The following is a 14,809-nucleotide window of genomic DNA, read 5'->3' as shown; positions in this document are numbered from 1 at the left end:
TTAAAGGTCTCCTTCCTCAATATTATTTAAAATTTTTAGAGAAAAGTGTTAGTAAAGGGAACAATCATAAAATATGATCCTTTCTTATAATTTTTGCATTGTTGCATTTATACATGTTATACTTATCAAGGTGGTATGAAGAATAAAATCAAATCTGCTTTAGGAAAGCAAGCTGGCTTATGAGATAAGAAAACTTTCCTAAGTTATCAAACATTGTAAGTGGCTTCTTTTGCAGAAAATTAACTTTGGACAAGAACATATTTAAGAAAAAATCAATTGCTCTATTTTCGGTCAAGTTAGAAGGCTTTTTATAAGCTCTAAAAGTTTATTTAGAATAGAAATTGAAGAGCCTGTTCTCAGTCAGAGCATCTGTTTGGATCTAGTGAGTTTTAAGTGACATGTCTCCCATGCAATGAAGCCGGGCAGGTATTTAAATACAACATAAGGATATATTATCCATGTGATGCAGCCAGGATAGGTATTGACATACAATGTAGGTAGTTTAAATATATCTGGTGGATTTTGTGTGTGAAACCTGTTACATCTGACTGATGAATTCAATCGTTCAAAAAGCTATGTAAAATTAGGGATAATATTTTTTAAGCACTTCCTGATAGACAGTGGCATTTTAAAAAGTTTCCTCAACTGAGCAAAATAAAGAATGGAAAACATCAGAAATGCAGATGAGTGGAATAGAAATATAACAGTAAAAATAGCCAAAAGCACTGTTAGAGAAGGGTAGCCAAACTTTGCTTGTGAAACCATGTTTCTGACGAAGTAAATGCAGCAGGCTGATCCAGGAAACTCTTAGAGCATGCTTTAAACAGTCTAGTACACACTTTGGAAATGTGAAAACCTTTGTCACATTCAAAGCAAAATTTCTCTGAGATATTCTGAAGCTTCTGATTTAAATTCCTGGCACTGGAGGAAAAATTGCTTCTGGAGATTGATATGAATTGTGATTTTGGATTAAATTTTGGATATCACTTAAGTGTGTATTTTGTCATGAGAAGAAAAAAATACAGAAAATGAGAGCAAGAGAATCAGACAAAGAAGGAAAGAAGGAAGGAAGGGATACAGGGAGGGAGAAGGAAGGAAGGAAGAAGGAAGGAAGGAAGGAAGGAAGGAAGGAAGGAAGGAAGGAAGGGAGGGAGGGAGGGAGGGAGGGAGGGAGGGAGGGAGGGAGGGAGGGAGGGAGGGAGGGAGGGAGGGAGGGAGGAAAAAAGGAAGGAATGAAGGGAAGAAAAAAGAAAGGAGAAAAGACAAGGGATGATGATGGTGAAGCCTCAGATAAGCCTAAAGAACCAGAAACATCTGACATCCTAGACTATTCTCAGGCACCCAGGCTGTGCCCCTCTTGCCTGACAAAGGAATTTCAATACAACTGTATAATGAAAATGTTGCCTGGTATCAGGGAATACATTTCAGATAAGATTAGCCTGGCTTTCCCATTTCAGTCGATTGTTTATAGAGACCAAAGCAAATGCCATGAAGCAAAACCCTAGAGGGAGAGGCAGTCCTGTTGCTAAGACGGAAAGTGAATATCCGGCCTAGATTTTAAAATAATGATCTACCACATTCCTGGTGTTGGTTCATAATTTATTGCCCCAAAGAAAATGGACAGTCATCAACTATGATTTTAAAGGACACGTGTTGGCTATTATTGTTCCTAATTTCAAAAGAGCTAGGGGAAGAAATTCATATTTATTCAAATATTGAAGCAATTCCAGGCTTTTCATGCAAACAAGATTTGGGCTGCTCATTTTGTACAAGTCATGATTGCAAAGACCTTATGTGAAGATAAGCTTTTAAAATGGGCGGGACCTGCAACAAGCAAAAGTGTTGCCAGAGAGGTCAGCCCAAATCCAAGCAATGAGTCCTTATTAGGCCCGTCCAGTGGGATGTGTTATATGTTAGGAAATGTTGACACTGCATATCGCTCTTTTCATTTTTTTCTAAAATAAGGGGTTTTTTCTTTTAATTAATCTTTAACATCATTTTATTTCAGCATTCATGTTTGTTAAAAGTGATTACCATAACCTTTTTATGAAACCGGTTTATAGAGTTATAACCATGTGTAGCAGCTGAAATTAAGAAATCCTGGCCAGGCACAGTGGCTCACACCTGTAATCCTAGCACTTTGGGAGGCTGAGGTGGATGTGTCATGATATCGAGACCATCCTGGCCAATGCAGTGAAACCCCGTCTCCACTAAAAATACAAAAAAAAAAAAAAAAAAAAACGGCTGGGTGTTGTGGTGTGTGCTGTAATCCCAGCTACTCAGGAGGCTGAGGCAAGAAAATTGCTTGAACCTGGGAGGCAGAGGTTGCAGTGAGCCGAGATTGCACCATTATACTTCAATCTGGGCAACAGAGCAAATCTCTATCTCGAAAAAAGAAAGAAAGAAAGAAAAAGAAATCCTGAGCTTGGAGCTAGGAGCAATATCTAGGCACAAATTTCAATTGCTAGACTTTTTCCTTATAAATTAAGACTGGATTTAATTTACCAGGAAGCAATCCATCTAGGTAGAAAAATACTTTTTCACTCTTTCCTTGTAGGTTTTATGACCCATGTGATACAGTTTGGGCCAATGAAATATAAGCTGAAATTTGATAGCCATTTCTATGAAAATTTCACATTTCTGATATTGGCTTTACTCTTCCACTTTTTAACTTTTTTCTTCTCCTTAATAGCATTGTGTTTGTAAGGATAGAGTTGTAAAAATCAATTTACTCATTAAAGAAACTCCATACAAACACTTGAGAATGAAAGTCATATGTTAAAGATAATAAAGGAAAATATATAGAAGCCTATGACATTGATGACTATTAACACTGACTTAATAGTGTTAATAGACTATGAATAGATAACTATTAACACTAAGTTATCTAACTTTGCATTCTTTATTGTAGGAAAAAACCCCACCATTATTTGGATAAAGCACTGTTAATAGATTTTTGTTAATGAAGAAATCTTGGAATTGTGAAAAGAGAAAAAAGTGGGCATGTAATAGTATGTCTACCTGCAGTACAGGGGCTACACTATAACTATGTACCTACCATACCTTCGTATAGTGTGTGGATTGTGCTCTAGGGAGCCAAAGGTTGACTACAGAGAACAATTACTATTTATATTTCTCAGGCTTCTCTCTTTTTGTTTATAAAAATAGCCTCTTTTAAACTGCATTCTTTAATATAATTAGACTGGCTGTTCAAAACCCTGAATTAGATGTAATTTTAAATAAAAAAAATTAATTTTCACTCATCACAGCTAATATCTTCATTATAATTAATAGAAAATGCAAATGCAATTAATGACAGATTTATTAGGGTTCTCTAATGAATTTAAATGTTAACTAGTTGGCTATACTTTTGATCACAAAGCATTTTAAAATCATGATTATACTTTACACATTTCTGTCAAAGGATAAAAACAATGAGTTAATGAAAGGCTATGTGATGCTTAGATTATAAATTATAAATGCCACAAATTAGAAACTTGTCTGTGTTTTGAAATAGTCAGAAATAAAACTTTATGCCACAGCTTATAGTCAAAGCTTTTTGGACTGTACATGAAATACATCTAACTTGATCTAACTTAAAGCCATAAGAAGAGCATAGAGAAATGGTTTGTGGACTCATACATAGTCATTAATCGCAATGTCTCTTATTCTTAGTTCTGTCACTGGGTCAAATTCAATATCCCCTCTACACAGAATTATCAAAGCTCCAAGTTCAAATTCTTAAACTTCTCACAAGTGAGGTTTGTGCCCAAGAACATTTCCCTTTTGAATAAAAGTTGAGCATAGTTCTTAAAAATTATTTTACTTTTCTATTATTGTTGGTAAAAAGCAGTGTTTTTTGACATCAGCAACAACAAAATGCCTTTAAAAGTAAAACAACTTTGCACTCCTAATGTTGGTTAGAATAATTTTGCTCATAATATGATGTAAAGAACATCAGAATTAGCTATGCATTAATTAATAAGTTTCACACCATCATACAAGTGTGAAATTTATAACATTTAAAATAATTATATTTTATATTTAATGTAAAAAATAACACATTCTTTAATGAAACCAAGTTACTGCGAAGAATTGAAATAGAATGCTGACTGCTATAGGTTCTTTTGTTTTTGCCATGAATATACTGTACCTATACCATGATTGACTCAGTTCTCCCACCATTTTTATCTATCTGAACCATAAAATCTTTACTTGTATAATACATAAAATAATTTTTATTCAATTCAGCAAAATTCTCATTTACATATTGTGCTCATCTCAATATGCTCATCTTTCTTGTCGTTAGCCTGGTAATACATGATGCAAAATGGTGACATTCTCATAAGTTTAAAAATATATTAAGAATTAGTTTATTCACTAAAATTGTAATCAATTGTGAATTATACCTGAAAAAGCATTCTTTTTATAATCGCAAAGAAAATTTATAAACGTGTTGTTAGTCCATTTGTGTTGCTGCAAAGGAAGACTTGAGGCTGAGTAGTTCATAAGAATAGGTTTATTTGGCTCATGGTCGAGCAGGCTCAAGCTTGGCACCAGCATCTGCATCTGGTGAAGGCCTCAAGTTGTCCTCGAGTTGCTTCCACTTGTAGGATAAGGTAAATGGGAGCCACCACAAGGTGAAAGCAGAAAGGGGGAGACAGAGAGAGAGAGAGAGAGAGAGAGAGAGAGAGAGAGAGAGAGAGCACAAGAGCGAGAGCGAGGGAGAGGTGTCAGGCTCTTTAACAAGCAGCTCTTTGGGGAACTAATAAAGTGAGAACTTAATTATTACTATGAGGAAAGCACCAAACTATTCATAAGAGATCTGTCCCCAGTGACCCAGACTTTTTCCAACAGATCCTACATCCAACATTGGGGATCAAACTTCAGCATGATATTTGGCAGGGCCAAACGAGCATAGCAGATGCAAATACAGTCTTGGGGCAATTGCTGCTACTTTGACTTAAGAAAAATCTAAGGTAATTAAATAAGAAAAATTTGAGGGGATGATTACTCTGCACATATATTACAAACATAAATGAAAAGTGAGTACCAAAATTTTATGGGTCATAAAATGATAGAATGTGTTAAGTATGGTAAATACTGCAATGTGAGAGCATGCACACTCCATTTCTGGCTCTGATTTTGATGCTGAAATTAGCTATAAATGTGTACAAACTTTAAAAAAATACAGAATAAAACTGTTCTTAAACAAGGCACAAAAAAAAAGTAAACAAACAACAAACCAGCACAAGAACATCTCTGATAGAAACAAACAAACTACAATTTCCCCAGACTTCTGACTAGAACTTTCCACGTTGCAGCACATGAAGAAGATCGCAGACAAACGGTTAGGGAAGTTTTATGACTCTTGGGGAAACAAAATAACAAATCTGGGGAACTTATATTGCCTAATTCCATGACTTACTATAAAGCTGCTGCAGTCAGCTGTATGATAGTGGCATAAGGATACATCAACAGATCGTTGGAACCCAACACAAAGTTTAGAAATAGATCAAAACACATGCCTTCAATGAATTTTTAAAGAACAACTTCATTTTGAAGAACACTTTCATTAGCTATAGAATTTTCAAATCAACATTTATTGTGTATTTATAAATATAACATTTATGTTTGTATTTCAGCAGTTTAAAAATCTTATTCCACTGTCCTCTGGGCTTAATGATCTCTGATAAGTATGCTAGTATTTAACATGTTGTTCCTCTCTGTGTAATAAGTGTGTATTTTTTCTCTGACTGCTTTCAAGACCTTCAGCAGGCTGAAAATGATGTTCCTTGGCACAGTTCTCTTTGATTTTATTGTTTTTGGTTTACTAACCTTCTTGAATTTGTAAATGTGTATCTTTCATTATAGTTTTTAAATTTTCAGACATTTATTCAAAAATATTTTCTGTTTCTCTCTTTCTCTTTTTTTTCTGGGACTTCAATTACTTATATAATTCACTTTTCAAAAAACGTCCATAGTTTTCCAAAGATATGATTATTTATTTTATTGATTCCTTCTCTCTTCTTCAAATTGCTGTGTTTTCAAACATTTTTCTCTGTCATTATCATTTTGCTATTGAAAATATCAGGTGAATTTATTTCTAGATATTGTGTTTTAATTCTAAAGTTTACATTTGCTTATTTTTATAGTTTACATGTCTTTGCTGAGATTACCTATGTTTTCATTCATAATGAGCATGTTTGCATTTATGTTACTAGGCAAAATTAAACAACTGTTTTGAAGTCTTTGTCTTATAATTTTAGCACTTCTGTTAACTTGGGGTTGGCATCTGTTGATTTGTCTTTTCCCCATGCCAGTTGACAATCTATTAATTTCTAATGAAGAAAAGTACAGGAAAATAGCCTTCTTTTTTATGTTTGTGACATATTAAATTTGGAATGCAGTTGAAAAGTTCTTATAACTTATGTTTAGAAAGAAAGCATCAAATGTGTCCATCTGCAGAACTCTGAACATTCTTCCTAATTCCTGAATTTAAATGAAATGTGAAGACTGGTAATATGAGTTCCATGACCAGAAGAGGGACAGAATTGTGTATTAACTCTATATTGACCAAAATACCATGCTTCCATTGTTTTGCTGCTGTCTGTGTGCCACCTGGTTTTCAATTCTGCTTGGGTCCTTTTTCTCCTCTCTCAAATCTACACTTTAATATTTCTTGGGTGGGTGATAGTGCCAATGACCCTCCGGCCAAACACAACCTGTTTTTTGCCAGGCGTTGTTCTGCTGTCACAGGCTGTGTTCCAGAAAAGCAAGTTCTTTTTTCAACATCATGAATATAGCTGACTAATCACTTTTCACATCTTCCCTCCTTTCTTCAAAATCACACTCTGGTTGAAAAGATAAAAATACACAGTGAAATCAAATTAAAATAAAAATTTTTAAATTTTTTATTGCAAGATTTAAATTGTATATCAATTTCTAGTTTTTCTTTCTACTTTCAAAACAGTTTATATTATGAACCTGAAGAAATAAGCAGTGGGGAATTTGAAAGTCGTTGTTAGGCTTCCTGCTGCATTTTTCTCTTGGAAAGAGTCTTCCACAGAAAGTGCTCCATCAGACAGTAGACCACATTCTTTCAGGGATATCATACATGAGATCCACGTCCTGATGTAAAGTTGAAAGTGAGGTTTCCAAGGTCACTTTCAGCTGTAAGGCACAACGATATACTCTGCACAATTACCACGTCACATTGGAAAGGGGCTATTATTTTTATTTAACCATGTATTTTAGAAATAATAAGCCCTTTGGATATATAGACACTATTTAGAAAATAATACACTTTTTCAGACTATTCTAAAAATCACAAAATTAAAGGAGCCCCAGTTAATAAGGGGCTGATTTATTGCTTTACTACACAAGAAGTTTTCCATTAACCTAACAGAGGGTCCACACAGAAAAATCATTTTGCAGCGGAAGAAGCCAGAAGGAAAATTAGTCCTGTGATGAAAAGAAACCCATTATGGCTGACTTGATGATATTAATGGCATTTGCCTTCCTCTACAGTATTGTTAAACCTAAATATTTTAATGACACTCATTTCCTCACCTGGAGGAGAAAGATTACATTGCTGTAAGCCTTTTGTAAATTTTAGGGCATATATTATGGAGCAATCTTATTCTCTCAAACTTAGTAGTTTTGGGAGCTTCATTCCTATTCCTGTGATCAGAAACTGTGAAGTGAGAGTCACTCCAGGCTCCAGACCCGTCTGCCAACCACTGGCCTTCATGATAGTTCGTGCTGCCAAGTGGACAGAGACTGATTATTTTCTGGTTTCCAATTTCTGAGACCTGCACTGTAGGTTAGACTGACCCATAAAGTTGACTTTGTGTATACAGTACCCTGAAATGGCATAATCAACACATTCTTCTTCCTGCACATGGCAGCAGAAGAAAAGAACATGCTTCCTTAATTGATCTGGTGAAACGTTGGTCCACAGGGAAATAAATCTTTCAAACTTTGAGTTATAAGAACCGTAGTTTTCCTAGGGCAGTGCGGATATTTTAATTTGCTTTTTTGTAAAGCCAAACCTTAGTTTTCAGTACACTCATATATTCAGGAATACTCGAAATTATTCTTATACACCTAATATTTTAATAATTATTACTTTTTCTAATATTATATTATCCCACTTTGCATGCCCGGAACCAATAATGATATCATTCAGAAAAATAGTAAAAGTATATAAAATTAAGGATGTATATCCAGGTTTCCTATAACCCAATATACCTATTACTCAACCATTTCAATACTCTGAAGGGTAATTTAGAATCAGATTGTCAAAAAAATAAAAAAGATGCGTGTGGCAGATTAAATTATTGCTTTATTTCTTCATCACCTGTAATCCCAGCCACTTAGGAGGGTAGGAAAATCACTTGAACTCGGGAGGCGGAGGTTGCAGTGAGCTGAGATCAGGCCACTGCATTCCAGCCTGGGTGACAGAGTGAGACTCCATCTCAAACAGAACAAAAGACATGCACTTTAGTTAAGGTGAACTTGTGGTGATTGATTTAATCAAATACATACTGTATCAATAAGATATTCTATGTAACAAAATATTACAAACTCATAGAAAAAAAGGTTTTTTTTTTCATAAATCTTAGCTATTCTATCTATAACTGAAAATTACCTGGACCACTTTCCTGATGTTAGCTAAGCTTGCTCATGGGTTTCTTTCAGTTGAGGATCAGCTACTGAGGCTGAAATAAATTCTGCTTGAGTAATAATACTCAAGCTGCAGGTTTTCACATCAGCCATGTAGTTCTACTCTAGGTGTATCTCATCTCCTTAGACCAGAGAGCTAGCTGCATGTTCTTTGGATGATGGTAAAAGTACAAGGGAACAAATCCATTCATGCCATGATTTTGTTGCCTTTATGGATTTCTTTTAACTTTAGTCTTTGACTTTACCTTATAATTTTAACATTTTTAACTTATCCTTATCTTTTAAAGTTTGTGTAAAATTCAACCACTTTGTAGTTTCTGTAATAGATGTAGAAGCTCCAAAGACTGAGATACATCCTCAGGTAAAACAAAATGCTATAATAGAGGTACTGTTAATGAGGAAGTGGGTAATTTTAGCTAATACAATATAGGTGGATGACAGAAAAACTGAATTTCAAGAAGCAGAAAAGAGACTACTTCATGGAGGACTTTCTAGGTTTCCATAATGATGAAAGTACTTTGAAAATCACTTCATGTTCTCAATAACCAATTATATCCAATTGACAAATGACTTAACTGGAGTTTCATGAAGACTAACTTCTCCTGGGTTGTGCACCTAGTAAAAGTATACAGCAGGTCCATCTGATTCCAACTTCTCAGTCCTTCACATTCCATGTGCTAACTGAAATGGGGGGCCAGGCCATAGCAGGGAGCATCTTGCAACTTAATTATCATTATTTGAGCAGAACTAGGAACCCCAATGTGCCAATGTGTAGGAAAATGACATTCTTCATAAAATATATATTTGAAGTAATATGAAGTCTGTTCATTCTTTCAAGGCAGCTACAAAAGGAAGTTTAGGGGCTTCAAACTGTGTAATTTACTTGAGACTTAAGATACTTTCACACTATGAAGGAAAAATACAGAGAGGGCACCTTCTAGCAACTCTTTTTTACTCTCACCAAAGTTCAAATATTTAAATTTCTTCCACTAACATTGATTAAAAAATGTATTTCTACCTCGTGAAGTAACTGTTAATTGACATCTAAGTACCTTGAAAATATATTCCTGGGAAACATATGCCCATTTCATGAAATCACTGGGCTTGTTACGAATTTTTTGCTTTGAATTCTAAGCTAATACTATTATGCTCTTTAAGGTTTCCACTACTCTGTAAACACTTTAGTTGGTCACATAGTATTTATACAGTATATGCCAAACTTAATTCAACTAAGAGCCTGTATTTGTTTTCCAATGTTTTGAAAACTGCGTAAATTTTGATGATTGACAGTCAGAGACTGAAAAATAAATATTTTTACTTTTGAATAACAAACACCCACAATTTAAATAGAGTGAAGGGACTTTGGTTATTTGTTTTTCAAAGTGCATTAACTATTAGAAAGTAAATCTAGAGAAAACAACTTTTAATGTTGATTTGATTTTAAGATTTCTCAGGAAAGAGAAACTTTAAAATACTAGTGACTTGTATTAATTATGGTTTTCTTTAACATTATCAATGCTTTTCTTCCTGACCTAATAAACTCAGCAGGTTACCAGTGTAAGTTTAATGCTTTTCTGACCTCACCATGTGGGTTAACTTATCAAATAACATGTGCTCCTTAAGATATTCGGTTATATGTTTCAGATCTTATTCACATGTGTATCCGTATGACTATGTAATCTTATCTCTATGTTATATGACTTAATCAAATTTTTAGGTAATTTGATTATTACAAATAGCCTTTATCTTCAGCATATTCAGCTTATAAAACATTTGAAGTAATTTAGTAGCTTTCTTAATTGATTTTTTTCATTGGTAAGCAGATGCCAAGATTTTTAGTAAAGCTTTAAAAATAATCCACACAAGGTTGATATTGAAAACCAAATGCAATTTAGGAAAAACAATTAGACTGCCAAAAATAATGAAGAATACCAAATATTATGATAGAAGATCTTGAAAAGAATTGTCTGCCTATGATAGCAACACTCAGAAAAAATAAACCACATTTCATTACATTAAAAGATACTCTAGTATTTTCATTTTAGGCATGAAGTTGACTATTTTGCTCAATCACAGTAAGTTCTTGTACTTTAGGCCTCTGGTCACTGCCCCAGATTCTCTCATTACATGACCTTTTTTTTCTTTTTCTTTTTTCGCTTCTTCTTCTTCTTCTTCTTCTTCTTCTTCTTCTCCTCTTCTTCTCCTTCTTCTCCTTCTTCTCCTTCTTCTCCTTCTCCTCCTTCTCCTCCTTCTCCTCCTTCTCCTCCTCCTCCTCCTCCTCCTCCTCCTCCTCCTCCTCCTCCTCCTCCTCCTTCTTCTTCTTCTTCTTCTTCTTCTCCTCTTCTTCTCCTTCTTCCTCTTCTTCTTCTTCTTCCTCTTCCTCTTCCTCTTCTCTTTTTTTATGTTGTTGCTGATGTATTCTCTGAGTTGGATGTAGGAATTAGGGGAAAATTGATGTAGGAAATCACCATTACTTTTTGAATGGGGTTAGCCAAAAATGAACATTATTAACGGACTCATTTTTAAAAAATGATGAAAAAGGGCACTCCATGAAAAGGAAAGCAGGGAAATAAAAAGATCCATCCTTCACTTAATCTTTTACTCTTGCTTGTCAACTGGAACAACCCCAGGATGGATATAACTGGCAAGTGGATGTACCGTTATTTACCCTTTTCAGATAGTGACTTCACTCAGTGAAGAAGCAGAAATCAAATGTAAGGCCATAAAGATGGTATGCGCCTGCATTTTTGACAATCCTAGTTATCAAAATGAAGAAACGGTACGTGAAGATTTTTGTGTTGATTTCATAAATACAATTATCATAATGAAAGTTTAAGAAGTAAAATTATGAAAAACAACATATAAAATTAAAAAGTACAGTTTTATAAATTTAGAACAATTGTTTCAGTGTCCAAAAAGTCTCTGGCTCCCACAAATAAAAATTAAATTAAATTAAATCATAATATATAAAAAGATGAAGGCAAAGATAGTAAAAAAAAAATTCCTATATAGACACATTGGTGGAATATTCATGAATGTTGTGGCTCCTGGCAAATATTATGGTGATTGACAGAGAGCTCTATATAATATCAATCTGGAAAGCCAACCCTTTTTTATGGTTTTCAGAAAATTGGTTGTTTTACATTTATACATTTGTTTCATGTTATTTTATTTTTTATTTATTTATTTTTTAAAATTTTTTATTGCATTTTAGGTTTTGGGGTACATGTGCAGAACGTGCAAGACAGTTGCATAGATACACACATGACAGTGTGTTTTGTTTCCTTTCTCCCCTTCACCCACATTTGTCATTTTTCCCCAGGCTATCCCTCCCCAGCTCCCCGCCCCCCGCTGGCCCTCCCCTTTTCCCCCCAATAGACCCCAGTGTTTAGTACTCCCCTCCCTGTGTCCATGTGTTCTCATTTTTCATGTTATTTTATAATGGAGACATCCCTAGTTTTCTTAATGGTAACCTTGAAAAGAAGAATCTAAAATGTTTTCTTATGAACATTAGCTCTGACATAGTTTGAAGTTTTTTTGTGTACTGAATTGGCAAACAGCTGTTTATTCATTTACTGAATAATAATGACAAACTAAACAGATACTCTAGGAAATCTCAAATGGCCACTCTTTATTAACTGGTTAGTACCTCAGAATGATACTGGATTTTTTTATTTCTCATAATTTTATATTGTTATGGCTTGAGTGGGTAAGAGAATTCTAGCTTAAGTCTCTTCTGAAATACATTTGGTTGTTAGTCTCAGCAAGGGTGGAAAGGTACTGAGGTGCTTATGGTCTTGTTTTCTTTTCTTTTTGTGCAAGGAATGGAAGACAAAGAATACAGTCTGCTTACTTGAAATCATAAGACTTCTTCCTTGTAGTTAATTTCATGTTTATAGGGCTGTGTTTTCTATTAAGTAGAGGGTCATATAAATAATAAAATCACTCCCGTAGGTTTTCAGACCTATAGTAAATGAATGAAGACTAGTACAGGAAATTCTCACTGTAAGACAAAACAAGTAAAAATATAACATTAATAGATACTTACATAGAGTCTCCTCTTAAAGTTGTTTGTTAAGCAAGAATCAATAAAGAGAGAGAAAGATATTAAGTTAGGTTCTATTTTAATCCATTACTTCATTTTAGGAAACAATGTATTTGGACTTAATCTTTAAATATTAGTAATACATGAAGTTTTAATAGTTTAGTGTAGTTTAACATGACTACCTACTAAGACTACATATTAAGAGGACTGGGTGCTATTTTTCATTATCATATCTTTGAATGCTTCTGAATAAGCCATGCTGAGACTCACCACTGGGTAACTCCTCTTGACCTCCATGATAATATAACATCTAGTCAGAGACTATCTGAAGCAAGAGTATTTGCTTTCTAACCCTGAGCAATGTCAGTGAAAATGTCCCCTTGTAATTTCTAGTTCCTGGCCTTATTAGAGAGAATGTTTCTTAATGGATAGTGTAGAACACATGGTCTAAAGTTCAAATTGAGTGCAAATTCCCATATAGTGCTGCATACATATTACTTTATTCAAACTTTGGGCATTTTATTTTATTTTATTAAGACAGGGTCTTGCTCTGTCACCCAGACTGAAGTGCAGTGCAACAATCTTGGCTCACTGCAGCCTCCGCCTCCCAGTTTCAAGTGATTCTCTTGTCACAGCCTCCTGAGTATCAAGGACTAAGGAAGCATGCCACCTGCCTGACTAATTTTTTTATTTTTGGTAGAGACAGGGTTTCATCATATTGGCCAAGCTAATCTTGAACTCCTGACCTCAAGTGATCCACCTGCCTTGGCCTTCCAAAATGCTGGGATTAAAGGTGTGAGCTACTGGGCCTGAATGGGGCATCTTATTTTCATTTACGACCTATAAAACTATTTAGAGCATATATTTAATATATTATTGTGTAGCAAATAGCACAGCAAGTGATATTTGCCTTTCCTAGATAAAACTAAAAAGTTTTAATTGGAACCATTTAGAAATAAAGTCAACACAATTAGGCTATCAGTACTGACTGATGATGGTATAAAAACAATGTAGAAGATATCACTTTAGAGTTATAAAATCTCATGGCCAACTAGGAAAAAGTCACAGATAAAGACTCCACAAGGAGATGAATGGATTTACCTTATATTACACAGACAAGGTTGAACAAAATTTAAGTAGTCATTGTTAATGAGTACCTTGCATCATTATTATCTTCTTTCTCTGGTAACTCGGAAGAAGAAAACATTCTTTGTATCTGCAATAAGACTCTACGTGTGAGATCATTTCTCCAGGCCCTAAGACCACTAGTAACAGGGTCTCAAAAATAGAGTATACGTGTACCTAATTGCTAAGGCAATTCCACACCACTAAGATCCTTTCTAACCTGGGGTAATGTAATGAAACTGCTGCTGGTGAAGATAAACTGAACTATAAAGTCCCGAAGCTAGTACTATATCAGAGAGAGATTCTCATTTTGAAAGAGGACCAAAAAAGTTATAAAATAAATGAAATAAATTGTAAATATTTACTATTTATGATTTAGGGTTTAGAAATAGTCCCATTTCTATATTCATTTTGAACTTGGTTTGGACAACCTGAATTTATATTTTATAGTAAAAACTTTAATTGGCAGGACAGATGATGACTATGTAAGCCAAAGTCAGGTGATTTGTGAGAACTAGATTCATAAATCAAGCAGCCCAGTGTGTGTGTTCTGCTGTACTAACTTCCACAGTTACCAGAATAATTTCAAAACTGTTAAGATTTTCACCTTCTATAAAATCTCTGTAAAAGGGTCTTAAAAACTGAGCCAGTGTAAAACATTACATTTGTATATATTAGTGTCATTTTCCTTATGTTTTTCTTTTCCTTAATGCTGCTCAGCTAGTGAAGAAGAAAAATATAAATAATTCTCTGTTTTTAAGACTTGAGTTTTAGATTTTAAAAATATAAAATCTTGTAAGAAACTATTAGCTAACTATGAGGTAAAGGAAAAGCAAATTTAGTTTTTGAAACAGCAGTTTAAAATCTAACATGTTAAGCACAACAAGAGCATAATTAAGTTACCTAATAGATACCTTTTTTTTTCTTTTCCCCAGGCCAGTATGCTAGATA

This window comes from Callithrix jacchus, chromosome 16, assembly GCF_049354715.1.
Source record: "Callithrix jacchus isolate 240 chromosome 16, calJac240_pri, whole genome shotgun sequence".
In the NCBI taxonomy this organism is placed as follows: Eukaryota; Metazoa; Chordata; class Mammalia; order Primates; family Cebidae; genus Callithrix; species Callithrix jacchus.
This window is presented reverse-complemented; position numbering follows the sequence as displayed.